Source organism: Muntiacus reevesi, chromosome 8, assembly GCF_963930625.1.
Source record: "Muntiacus reevesi chromosome 8, mMunRee1.1, whole genome shotgun sequence".
In the NCBI taxonomy this organism is placed as follows: Eukaryota; Metazoa; Chordata; class Mammalia; order Artiodactyla; family Cervidae; genus Muntiacus; species Muntiacus reevesi.
In genome coordinates, this window is record NC_089256.1 from 45,155,791 (window position 1) to 45,169,289 (window position 13,499).

The 13,499-nt window shown below is 37.1% G+C and overlaps 1 protein-coding gene across 3 annotated transcripts in view; it reads left to right on the forward strand.

Moving 5' to 3' along the window:
* The first annotated feature begins 506 nt into the window (after positions 1-506).
* The window catches only part of LOC136173206 (solute carrier family 15 member 2-like), a 46,832-nt gene continuing 33,839 nt past the window's right edge, over positions 507-13,499 (forward strand). For 2 of the 3 annotated variants that reach the window (XM_065942658.1, XM_065942656.1), the window contains exon 1: positions 9,634-9,759. The gene's annotated coding sequence lies outside the window, so the exon portion shown is untranslated. Of the gene's footprint in view, positions 544-9,633; positions 9,760-13,499 lie in introns of those variants that run through there. The other variant, XM_065942657.1, reaches the window with a different exon arrangement.

A 13,499-nucleotide genomic window follows, 5' to 3' on the forward strand; every position in this document is an offset into this window, starting at 1 on the left:
GGTGAGGTGGTTTTCAGAATCAAGAATGCTGGTTTTGAAGCAGAATTTTAAAACATATGATCACAAGAAAGTGTTAAGAATGATTATTCTTGGAGAGTAGGGTTAAAAGAACTTGAGGGTAGGAAGAGGGATTATACACTAAATGCTATGAAAGTATGTTTAGTCTTATTTATTCCTCAACAAGTTCATTAGGAACTGACACATTTACATTTTTATTATATTTATTTAATATTTACAGTTAGTGATATTTATTTAACCTAACTATTAACTTGTTTAATTTTCAGAACTGAAAGCAGAAGCTAGTCTAATGGATCAGATGAGTAGTTGTGATAGTTCATCAGATTCCAAAAGTTCATCACCTTCAAGGAGTGAGAATAGTGCCAGTGATTCAGAAGGTGAAGAATGCACATCCTCTCCTTCTGATCCAGGGAACTATGTCTGAGAACATCCTATGCATGTCTACTTTGCCACAATGCAGGATTCCTGAGATAGTGGCTCGTCAGAATAAACGTCATGACAACAATGGCCTGATGAATGCTCTAAGTAAGTATACATATGCATGAGTAATTGAAAAACTAAGAATTCACAGTGGAGCCATACTGTTATGGTCTAAAATTTGGATAAAGAGAAAGATTTCTTTTTTTATTCATCTAACAGTATTCACCATTACCTTATTAAATTATTTATTTTCTTTTGACTCTGTGACATAATGCCTTACTGGCTTTTCTCTTATCTTTCTAGATACTTTTCTGCCTTTTCTTTGCTGTTTATAATCTTCTACTCAGTCATTAGAGCTAGTGTTTCTCAAAGCTTAATTCTAGGTCTTGTTTTCTTTTTATTCTATTTTCTTTCCTCAGGTTATCTCCATATTCCAGTTACAATCAATACTTACATATAGGTAACTTATAAATTTTGCATCTCTGACCCACACCTCTGAGCTGTAGATACAGAAGTCCTACACATCTCTTATTAAAAGGTATTTAAAATTCACCTTGTACAAAACCAGGCTATAATCTATAGCTAACTGTGCTTCCTCCCAGTGAAAGGCAAGATTCATCTAATTATGCAAACCAGAGATGTGTGGGACTTACGTGTCCACAACTCAGAGGTGTAGGTCAGAGATACAAAATTTATAAGTATTTGAGTATTTATAAGATTCTTGAGAATCCCTTGAACTGCAAGGAGATCAAACCAATCAATAGTAAAGGAAATCAGTCCTGAATATTCATTCATTGATGCTGAAGTTAAAGCTCCAATACTTTGGCCACCTGGTGTGAAGAACTGACTCATTGGAAAAGACCCTGATGCTGGGAAAGACTAAAGGCAGAAGGAGAAGGGGACCACAAAGGATGAGATGGTTGGATGGCATCACTGACTCTATGGACATGAGTTTGAGCAAACTCCGGAAGTTGGTGATGGACAGAGAAGCCTGGCGTGCTGCAGTCCATGGGGTCACAAAGAGTTGGACACGACTGAGCGACTGAACTGAACTCATATACTTTTACCTATCTCAGGGACTTTACACAGACTGTCCATTCAGCTAGAAATCCGTCTTTCTTTTCATGTAGTTAACTTTTTCTCCTTTAGTTTACTGTTCAAGGTTTACTTTATCAAGAAAGCCTTTCTTGACCTTTCTGAAAAGATCACATCCCCCTTGTTATAGACTTTCAGAGCAATATCTTTTTTATATCAATCATCATTTATAAATTTGTATTTGATTTGCCCTCTTCTAAAGTATAAGCTCCAGGAAGACAGTTATCTTGTTTAGTTTTCTTATCACTGAATACTAACTCCTGGCCCCAGTACCTGATACACAGCAGATGCTCTGTACATTCAATAAAGGCATGCAGGTTGATACTCTCTGGGGAAGAATGGGACTTTCTGTATATTTAATAATCTCACCATGTTAGTAACAATAAAGTAAGCATCTGGGAAAGACTGACGTGCTCTAGGTTTTTAACAGAACTAAATAAGGGAGGAGCTAAAAACAGGTGGTAAAGTAAAACTGTGGTTATGGTTGTGTAAAACTAGGAATTAATTAGGGACCAGGAAAGGTCTTTTGAACTTTCAGTTATTTATGTCTTTAGTGCTATTATTCCTAACTTCAGAGGTGAAATTGTAGTATCTGATTTCTTGAGTGGCCAAATAATGACAAAATTTCCATTTTTAGGAGGATACACTGGTCTGAATTTGTATGCCCATAATGGTATACCTTCATGATGGATGGATGTACATATATTACAATATGTAGTTACATATATGTGTTTGTATAAATAAAAGAAAGATGAACAGAAATAGGTGAAATTGAAAAGTCTCTTGTAATGGTAGATTTAATGCATCTGTAATCAAGGAGATGAAATTTATTATGGGTATGAAATCTTTTAACAACATTTAACATGTCCATTCTTGAATAAAGAACTTTCATTAATGTTATAAAAGTTAATTATAAAAAACAAAACTACTGTCAACATTATACTAATATATAGAAACTCCAGAAACATTTCCATTTCTATTCAATGTTGTACTGAAAACTCTAGAAAATGCAGTATAACAAGTAAAAGAAATGAAAATAGCAACTGGAGACAGGAAATAAAATTATTCCTATTTGTAGCAATTAATTGTCTACATAGAAAATCCAAAGAAACCAACAAACTATAGAATTAATAAAAGAATTTAGAAATATTTTAGATTCAAAAATGTTTTGGAAAAATCAGCATCAGTCTTGTTATACCAGTAATAACCACTTATAATTTCTTTTAAAAATGGTGGCTTCTTTTCTTTGTATATTTTATCCAAACTAAGTTTTTTAATAAGAGGAAATAAACCCTTTTCTACTGTTACTGCAATCATCCTATTTTCAGCCTTAGCCAACTCAACACCCTCTTTCAGATAACATAATTTAATTCCTCTTTACTATCCTGCAATGAGTTGCATAGCTTAATAACAACTAGTTACATGAATCTTTGAAAAAATTTAGTGTAATATTAATAATAAAATAAAAATAACTTAGAGTAAATAATATGTATTCTACTTGTGAAATATTCGGGCATGGCCAGAAGACATAAGAGAGTACTATAAGTTTGCACTTACTTTTAATGAATACATTTGGAATTAAAAGAAGCAAGGTAATAATCAACTCATATGTCAATAGTTTTTCTCTTCATTTAACTTTTTAAAATAAAGACTGGAAAAGTGTATATATTTATATTCATAAATTGCATACACAGATAAGTTTTGAGGTGCTATATTACGGACCCAAAGACAATGAGCAGCATATCTAAGAACAGCATAGATATCACTGTGTTTTCAAAAACAATTGAAAAAAATCTTTATTAAGTTCTGGAGAAAAAGTGAAGTCTTCTTTCAGTTTACATGATAGTTGCATCCTTGTAAATTTCAGAGAATTTTAAATCTGTACATAAGACTACTTTTAGTGTATAAAAATGCAATTATTTCTGGCCTTAAGATTATCAACAGATCTTACAAGAACATGAATATCCCACTGGATTTTCGGAAGTTTTGCAGAATGTAGAAGAGTTCTTTATTGTGCACAATTAGTCCTTGCATTACAAGACATTTAAGATTCCTAAATTCCCCTTCTACTATATGCCACTCAGTTCAGTTCAATTCAGTCACTCAGTCATTTCCGACTCTTTGTGACCCCGTGAACTGCAGCACGCCAGGCCTCCCTGTCCATCACCAACTCCCGGAGTGGAGTTTACTCAAACTCATGTCCATTGAGTTGGTGATGCCATCCAACCACCTCATCTTCTGCTGTCCCCTTCTCCTCCCACCTTCAATCTTTGCCAGCACTAGGGTCTTTTCAAATGAGTGAGTTCTTCACATTAGGTGGCCAAAGTATTGGAGTTTCAGCTTCAACATCAGTCCTTCCAATGAATATTCAGGACTGATTTCCTTTAGGATGGACTGGGTGAATCTCCTTGCTGTTCAAGGGACTCTCAAGAGTCTTCTCCAACACTACAGTTCAAAAGCATCAATACTTCAGTGCTCAGCTTTCTTTATTAGTCCAACTCCCACATCCATACATGACTACTGGAAAAACCATAGCTTTGACTAGACAGAACTTTGTTGGCAAAGTAATGTCTCTGCTTTTTAATATGCTGTCTAGGTTGGTCATATCTTTTCTCCCAAGGAGCAAGCGTCTTTTAATTTCATGGCTGCAGTCAAGCTGCAGTCACCATCTGCAGTGATTTTGGAGTCCTAAAAAATAGTCTGTCAGTTTCCACTGTTTTCCCATCTGTTTGCCATGAAGTGATGGGACCAGATGCCATGATCTCAGTTTTCTGAATGTTAGAAGTTTTCAGCCAACTTTATCACTTGCCTCTTTCACTTTCATCAAGAGGCTTTTAATCTGCAATTCACTAAGCAACCCCTCAGGTACATTTCTGTAACATCTCCTAGGGGGCAGTATTGCTCTCATTGAGAAACATTGGTTTAGGTATCTGAATGCATTTACCATGGGTAAAAACTCTTTTATTCTAAGTTATAATTTTGATCAAAAACCCATTTCCTTTACTAAGCATCTCATATTAAAAGGCTAATCTCATATCCTTAAAACTGAATATTTCAACTAACAGCATTATAATACTGGGCTTAGAACCTCCACAGAATGAAATCTCTTAAGAAAAGTGGAACTCAGAATGTTTGTGTTTTTGTCACTTGAGAAGGTTATTTTACAACCATCACATCAAGTTGAACATTCTTATGCCATACTATAGTTGTATAATAAGTAGAAACTTGAGCCTTGAAAATGATAAAATGGTCCTGTGAACCACATGCACAAAAAAAACTTTAGCAGATTTCCTTATCAAATGATGTAATTAGTTCTGAAGTTCACACAGTGCATACTAAGGTATCTTATAGCAACTTAATATGTGACCTAAAAACTGCTCCTACTTAATTGGATATTAACTTCAAAATGGGCCAGTTTTTGTTGATTGTATAATTTAAAAATACAGTAATTTATTAACCATTGTGATTTACTACCCAAAAGATTTATCCAATCCTATAGCTCCAAGTAAACCCCCTATAATCAATGACTCCCAGATAGTTTTCAGGTCTAGCCTCTACCTTGAGCTTCAGACCTCTATGTCCAATTGTCTATCCATACACACCTGAATATTTACTAGGTATTTCATATGTACCATGTTAAAAACCAAACGTGATTTTTCTTATACAATCTTCTAATCTGGTGCTTCTCATCTCAATAAATTATACCACCCTTTATCCAGTTTTTTAGACCAGAAAACTTGGGGTTTGTTCTCACTTTTCTCTTTCTCTCATGCACTAAGTCCAATACTGTTAATAGCCCTGTAAGCTCTGTCTTCAAAGCAAATTATAAATCTGGCCACTGAGGACCAACTTTACCTGAACCACCCAAGTGTAAGCCAGTATTATTTCTATTTTCCCCCAGTTTTATTGAGATGTAATTGACATACAGTACTGTATAGTTTTTAAGTGTACAACTGTTTGACTACATGCAACCTGAAAAGATTACCATAATTGAGGGAAATGATAAATATTAGACTATAGTTGAGAGTTACTAACCAGCAGCAACTATTTTTTTTTAAATAATAAACTTTATTTTTAAGAGCAATTTTAGTTTCACAGCAAAATTGAGCAGAAAATACAGAGACTCCTCATATACTCCCTGTTCCCACATGTACACAACCTCCCCTACTATGAACATCCTGCACCAGAGTGGTACTTTTTTAAAATAATTGATGAACCTATATTTACACACCATCGCCCAAAGTCCATATTTGACCTTAGAATTCATTCATGTTGTACATTCTATAAGTGTCAACAAATATATAATGACATTTATCCACCATTTTGTAGTGTCATATAGGATAGTTTCACTGCCCTAAAAATCCTATGCTTACCGATTCATTCTTCCACACCCCAATCTCTGTTAGTCAGTGATCTTTTTTCTGTCTTTTCCAGAATATCTTCTAATTGGAATCATACATTATGCAGCCTTTTCATATTGTACTTAAATTTTCTAATAATATGCAGTTAAATTGTCTCCATGTCTTGTTCATGGCTTGATAGTTCATTTCTTTCTAGTGGGAATAATTATTTGTATTATTATTATAAATCTACTAACTTACTGAAGGAATCTTGGTTACTTCCAAATTTTGGCAATTAAGAATTTTTTTTTTATTCTCCCTTCAGTTCAGTTCAGTTGCTCAGTCATGTCTGACTCTTTGTGACCCCATGGACTGCAGCACACCAGGCTTCCCTGCCCATCACCAACGCCTGGAGCTTGCTCAGACTCATGTCCATCAACTTGGTGACGCCATCCAACCATCTTGTCCTCTGTTGTCCCCTTCTTCTCCCGCCTTCAATCTTCCCAGCATCAGGGTCTTTTCCAGTGAGTCAGTTCATTACATTGGGTGGCCAAAGTATTGGTGCTTCAGTTTCAGCGCCAGTCCTTCCAGTGAATATTCAGCACTGATCTCCTTTAGGATGGACTAGTTGGATGTCCTTGCTGTCCAAGGGACTCTCAAGAGTCTTCTCCAACACCACAGTTCAAAAGCATCAATTCTTCGGCGCTCAGTTTTCTTTATAGTCCAACTCTAACATCTATACATGACTGTGAGGCTGCGCCATGACAGGCAGCCTAGATCAGGAGTAGGCCTGGTTTTCCAGGGTAACATGATTATCAGGCCACCTGGAGCCAGCCAATCAATATGCGCCCAGTAAGGAAAAGGGAACCTATCAGGGGAAAGCTGAAAAGCCCGCGAACACCCAAGTTTGAAAAAAGCCCGCGAAGGTTTGAGCCGATAAGATTACTTTGCAAACATGTAACCAGTCCGCTTGAGCCAGCTACCAACTGCTTGTGCACACCTTAGAAATTGGGTAACAGCTCGGGCTCAACGCTTTCTGACCCTGCACCACTGCGGTGGACGCGGCAGGAGCCCTGACTCGAGTCAGCAATGAACTTGCTTTTTTTGCGAGTTGCATTGTCTCTTCCTGCTCGGGGATTCGGACATCGGGCATAACATGACTAGTGGAAAAAGCATATTTTTGACTATATGGATCTTTGTCGGCCTTACCTCTTACCATCAGAAGTTCTCTAGTTTTATATATATGTATGTATACGTATACACATATATATGTATATACATACACAAACACATATATTTTAAATCCATAAGTTTTGTTTTTAATTTCTCCTAGTACTCACTCACTTTCTCTCTCTAACCTACCTTCAGCTATATTCTATTTGTCTTCACTTTTATTTCTCTTTTATTCACTAATACCAAAATTATGTTATTTACTACTTAACTAAAGCAAGTTCCAGTATTCAAAGCAGAGTATCATTTTAATATAGAAATACAAATTATAATGGTTTTTACTGAAAGTTGTTACACTGAGATTTCTCTTATTAGTGTTTACTCTACCAAAAATGGATATAAGGTGATATGAGCTGATAAGGCTGGCTATATAACACATGTTATGTTCTCAAGTTATATCTCAGCAATCTAAACAGTTTATCTGTTCCCCTTTTATTATTTCCCACATAAATGCAACATGTTCTTAATGATCCGCTTTATGGATTGAATACCTAGTATATCATTCTCTATATCCCTCTAGGATAAAATGAGTAGCTTAAAGAGGAATGAGATAATATCTTTTTTACTTCAGTTATCTCCTTATTTGATGCTTTCTTATACATTAAAATGTAGGGAACAGTGGATAAGACAAGTTCTCAGATATGGGGCTTTCTGCCAGAACCATCCTCACATGATTCTAAGCATATCCCCAGCTTTATTGGGATATAATTGACATTAGCATAGTATAAATTTAAGCTGTACTGTGTGATCAAAATCAGATGGAAAGAATACATGGAAGAACTGTATACAAAAAACATAAATGAACCAGATTACTATGATGGTGTTGTCAGCCACTCAGAACCAGACATTCCTGGAGAGAAAGTGAAGTGGGCCTTAAGAAGCACTGCTGTTAATTAAGCGAATGGATGAGACAGAATTTCAGTAGAACTATTCACAGCCCTAACAGATGATGCCATCAAGGTGCTGCATTCAATTTGTCAGCAAATCTGGAAGACTCAGAAGTGGCTACAGGACTGGAAAATATCAATCCTCTTTCAAATTCCCAAGAAAGGTAGTACCAAAGGATGAGCTAACCATCAGACAGTTGCACTCATCTCCCATGCTAGTAAGGTCATGCCTAAAATCTTGCACACTAGGCTTCAGCATTATGTAAACCAGAACTTCCAGATGTCCAAATGCATTTATAAATGGCAGAGGAACCAAAGATCAAATTGCCAACATTTGCTGGATCATAAAGAAATGTAGGGAATTCTAGAAAAACATCCACTTCTGTTTCATTGACTATACCAAACCTTTTGACTGTCTTAAACAAATGAAAGTCACTCAGTAATGTTTGACTCATTGTGACTCCATGGACTATACAGTCCATGGAATTTTCCAGACCAGAATACTGGAGTCGGTAGCCATTCCCTTCTCCAGAGAATCTTCCCAACCCAGGGATCAAACCCAGATCTCCCACATTGCAGGCAGATTCTTTACCAGTTAAGCCACTAGGGAAGCCTAACAAGCCTATTTCTTCTCCAACAGATCTTCCTGACTCTGGAATAGAACTGGAGTCTCCTGCATTGCAGGCAAATTCTTTACCAGCTGAGCCACTAGGGAAGACCCATGGATCATAATTAACTGTGGAAAGCTCTTAAAGAGATGAGAATACCAAACCATCTTACCTGTCTCCTGAGAAACATGTGGGTCAAGAAGCAAGTTAGAACCCTGTATGGAACAACTGATTGGCTCAGATTGAGAAAGGAGTACAACAGGGCCATCTGCTGTAACCTATTTGTTTAACCTTTACACTGAGCACAACATCTGGGCTGGATGAATTACAAGCTGAAATCAAGATAGGCAGGAGAAACATCAACAACCTCAGATATGCAGATGATACCACTCTAATGGCAGAAAGCAAAGAAGAACTAAAGAGCCTGTTGATGAGGGTGAAGGAGGGGAGTGAAAGAACTGGCTTAAAACTAAATATTGAAAACTAAGATCATGTCATTTGGCCCCATTACTTCATGGCAAATAAAGGGTGAAAAGGTGGAAGTAATGACAGATTTCCTCTTCTTGGGCTCTAAAATCACTACAGATGGTGACTGCAGCCATGAAATCAGAAAATGATTGCTTCTTGGCAGAAAAGCTATGACACTAGACAGTGTGTTGAAAAGTAAAGACATTACTCTGCCGACCAAGGTGTGTAGAGTCAAATGGTCTTTCCAGTGGTGACGTACAGTTGTGAGAGATGAAGAAGGTGGAGCACCAAAAAATGGATGCCTTCGAACTGAGGTCCTGGAGAAGACTCCTGAGAGTCCCTTGGACAGCAAGGAGATCAAAGCAGTCAATCTTAAGGAAGATCAATCCTGAATGTTCATTGGAAGGACTGATGCTGAAGCTGAAACTCCAGTATTTTGGTCATATGATGTGAACAGCTGACTCATTGGAAAAGTACCTGATGCTGGGAAAGATTGAGGGAAGGAGAAGAGGACATCAGAGGATGAGATGGCTCGATGGCATCACTGATGCAACGGACATGAGCTTGGGCAAACTTTGGGAGATGGCAAGGGAGAGAGAGGCCTGGCATCCTGGACTGCATGCTGCAGTCCACAGGGTTGCAGAGACTTGGACATGACTGGACAATGGAACAAACGAACAATGTGATGAATTGGTATGTGTTTCATGAAATGATTATGAAAATAAGGTTAACATAACCTCGATGATGCAACAGATGTTGGCAATTTGATCCCTGGTTCCTCTGCCTTTTCTAAATTCAGCTTGAACATCTGGAATTTCATGGATCATGTACTGTTGAAGCCTGGTATGGAGAATTTTGAGCATTACTTTGCTAGCATGTGAGATAAGTGCAATTGTGCAATAGCTTAAGCTTTCTTTGTCATTGCCTTTCCCTGGGATTGGAATGAAAACTGACCTTTTCCAATCCTGTGGCCACTGATAAGTTTTCCAGATTTGCTGGCATATTGAGTGCAGCACTTTCACAGCATCATCTTTGAGGATTAGAAATAGCACAACTGGAATTCCATCAGCTCCACTAGCTTTGTTCATAGTGATGCTTCCTAAGACCCACTTGACTTCACATTCCAGGATGTCTGGCTCTAGTTGAGTGATCATACCATCATGATTATCTGGGTCATGATGATCTTTTTTGTATAGTTCTTCTGTGTATTCTTGCCACTTCTTAATATCTTCTGCTTCTGTTACATCCATACAATTTCTGTCCTTTATTGAGCCCATCCTTGCATGAAATGTTCCTTTAGTATCTCTAATTTTCTTGAAGAGATCTCTAGTCTTTCCCATTCTATTGTTTTCCTCTATTTCTTTGCACTGATCACTGAGGAAGGCTTTCTTATCTCTCCTTGCTATTCTTTGGAACTCTGCATTCAAATGAGTATATCTTTCCTTTTCTCCTTTGCCTTTCACTTCTCTTTTCTTAGCTATTTGTAAGGCCTCCTGAGACAGCCATTTTGCTTTTTTGCATTTCTTTTTCTTGGGGATGGTCTTACTTCCTGTCTCCTGTACAATGTCACGAACCTCCATTCACAGTTCATCAGGCACTCTATCTATCAGATCTAATCCTTTGAATCTATTTCTCACCTCCACTGTATAATCGTTAGGGATTTGATTTAGGTCATACCTGAATGGTTTAGTGGTTTTCCCTACTTTCTTCGATTTAAGTCTGATTTGGCAATAAGGAGTTCATGATCTGAGCCACAGTCAGCTCCCAGTCTTGTTTTTACTGACTGTATAGAGTTTCTCCATCTTTGGCTGCAAAGAATGTAATCAATCTGATTTTGGTATTGACCATCTGGTGATGGCCATGTATAGAGTCTTCTCTTGTGTTGTTGGAAGAGGATGTTTGCTATGACCAGTGTGTTCTATTGGCAAAACTCTATTAGCCTTTGACCTGCTTCATTTTGTCCTCCAAGACCAAATTTGCCTGTTACTCCAGGTATTTCTTGACTTCCTACGTTTGCATTCCAGTCCCCTGTAATGAAAAGGACATCTTTTTTGGGTGTTAGTTCTAGAAGGTCTCATAGGTCTTCATAGAACCATTCAGCTTCAGCTTCTTCAGCATTATTGGTCGGAGCATAGACTTAGATTATTGTAATGTTGAATGGTTTGCCTTGGAAACGAACAGAGATCATTCTGTCGTTTTTGAGAGTGCATCCAAGTACTGCATTTCAGATTCTTTTGTTGACGGTGATGGCTACTCTATTTCTTCTAAGGGATTCTTGCCCACAGTAGTAGATATAATAGTCATCTGAGTTAAGTTCACCCATTCCAGTCCAGAAAGAGAGTTCCAGAAAAACATATATTTCTGCTTTATTGACTATACCAAGGCGGTTGACTGTGTGGACCACAACAAACTCTGGAAAATTCTTAAAGAGGTGGGAATACCAGACCACCTAACCTGCCTCTTGAGAAACCTGTATGCAGGTTAGGAAGCAACAGTTAGAACTGGACATGGAGCAACAGAGTGGTTCCAGATAGGAGAAGGAGTACATCAAGGCTGTAAATTGTCACCCTGCTTATTTAACTTATATGTAGAGTACCTCATGAGAAATGATGGGCTGGAGGAGGCACAAGCCGGAATCAAGATTGCAGGGAGAAATACAAGTAACCTCAGATATGCAGATAATACCACCCTTATGGCAGAAAGTGAAGAAGAACTAAAGAGCCTCTTGATGAAAGTGAAAGAGGAAAGTGAAAAAGTTGCCTTAGAGCTCAACACTCAGAAAACTAAGATTATGCCATCTGGTCCCATCACTTCCTGACAAATAGATTGGGAAACAGTGGAAACGGTGGCAGACTTTATTTTTTGGGGCTCCAAAATCACTGCAGATGGTGACTGCAGCCATGAAATTACAAGATGCTTATTCCTTGGGAGAAAAGTTATGACCAGCCTAGATAGCATATTAAAAAGCAGAGACATTACTTTACCAACAAAGATCTGTCTAGTCAAAGCTATGGTTTTTCCAGTAGTCATGTATGGATGTCAGTGTTGAACTATAAAGAAACCTGAGCACCAAAGAATTGATGCTTTTGAACTGTGGTGTTGGAGAAGACTCTTGAGAGTCCCTTGGACTGCAAGGAGATCCAGCTAGTCCATCCTAAAGGAAATCAGTCCTGAATATTCATTGGAAGGACTGATGCTGAAGCTGAAACTCCAATACTTCAGCCACCTGATGCAAAGAACTCACTCATTTGAAAAGACCCTGATATTGGGAAGGATTGAAGGCGGGAGGAGAAGGGGACAACAGAGGATGAGATGGTTGTATGACATCACCGATTTAATGGACATGAGTTTGAGTAAACTTCGGGGGAGCTGGTGATTGACAGGGAGCCCTGGCGCTGCGGTCCACAGGGTCGCAAAGAGTCGGACACAACTGAGTGACTGAACTGAACTGAACTGAACATAACCTCATATTCTTTTAGTTTGACCTTTCTGAGTAGTTTGATGAAACTGATGATAATAAAAGCAGAAAAGTAGTGAAAGTAAGTTGGCTACAAAGGAAGAAAATCAGTGGGCTTTGAATGATTCCATAATACTACATTGAAACTCTCAATTTAGTAAAGCTGTATCTGTAAAAGGGTATGAGTTTGACCTATGAATTACATACTCATCAAATACTATCATTCACAGTTTGGTAAGAAGGCATTCTTAGACACATCAGAATTCAGAAATTACGTCTTTCACGTGCCATTCTTGTAATAATTACATTAGTAATTTCCAATTTATCGAGATGAATCAAAATTAGCCATTCTAGAATGAAGAAACTATTATAAAAATATATTCTAAAAGCACTAAGAGCTTCTTCAAAGGGAATGACTCAATTCATAGGAGTAATTTAATACATAATATGTGTAATATATATTATTATATTTATTATAAGTAAATATTTGTTAAATATATATATATAATCTTACCTGGGTGGTGGTTGTATGAGTTACACATATGTAAGAAGTACTAAGGTTTACACTTGTGCCTTTTAAGTTACATTTAATTTTAAAAGTCCACAAAAAATCATATTTGCAACATAGAGGGTGATAGAGAATTAATATAAACTATATAAAAGTAAATCTTACAAACTTACAAGAAGGGAACGAGCAACTCAATAGAAAATAGGAAATGAATCAGCAGTTCTAAAAATTATAAAAACATTTTATGTCACAGCAATCGTACTTCCAGAAATTCATTCTACAGATACATTCAACTTATTTGCAAGGCTATTATTTTAGTATTATTTATAATTGCAAAAGACTTGAAAATCTGAATATGAATCTTGTTATTGATTTTTGATGTGACTTTTAAGTATGGACACAAATCCTTTGACATTATATGTAAAGTAATGTGAATATTTTCTCCCACTTTGTGAGTTTTCATTTTAC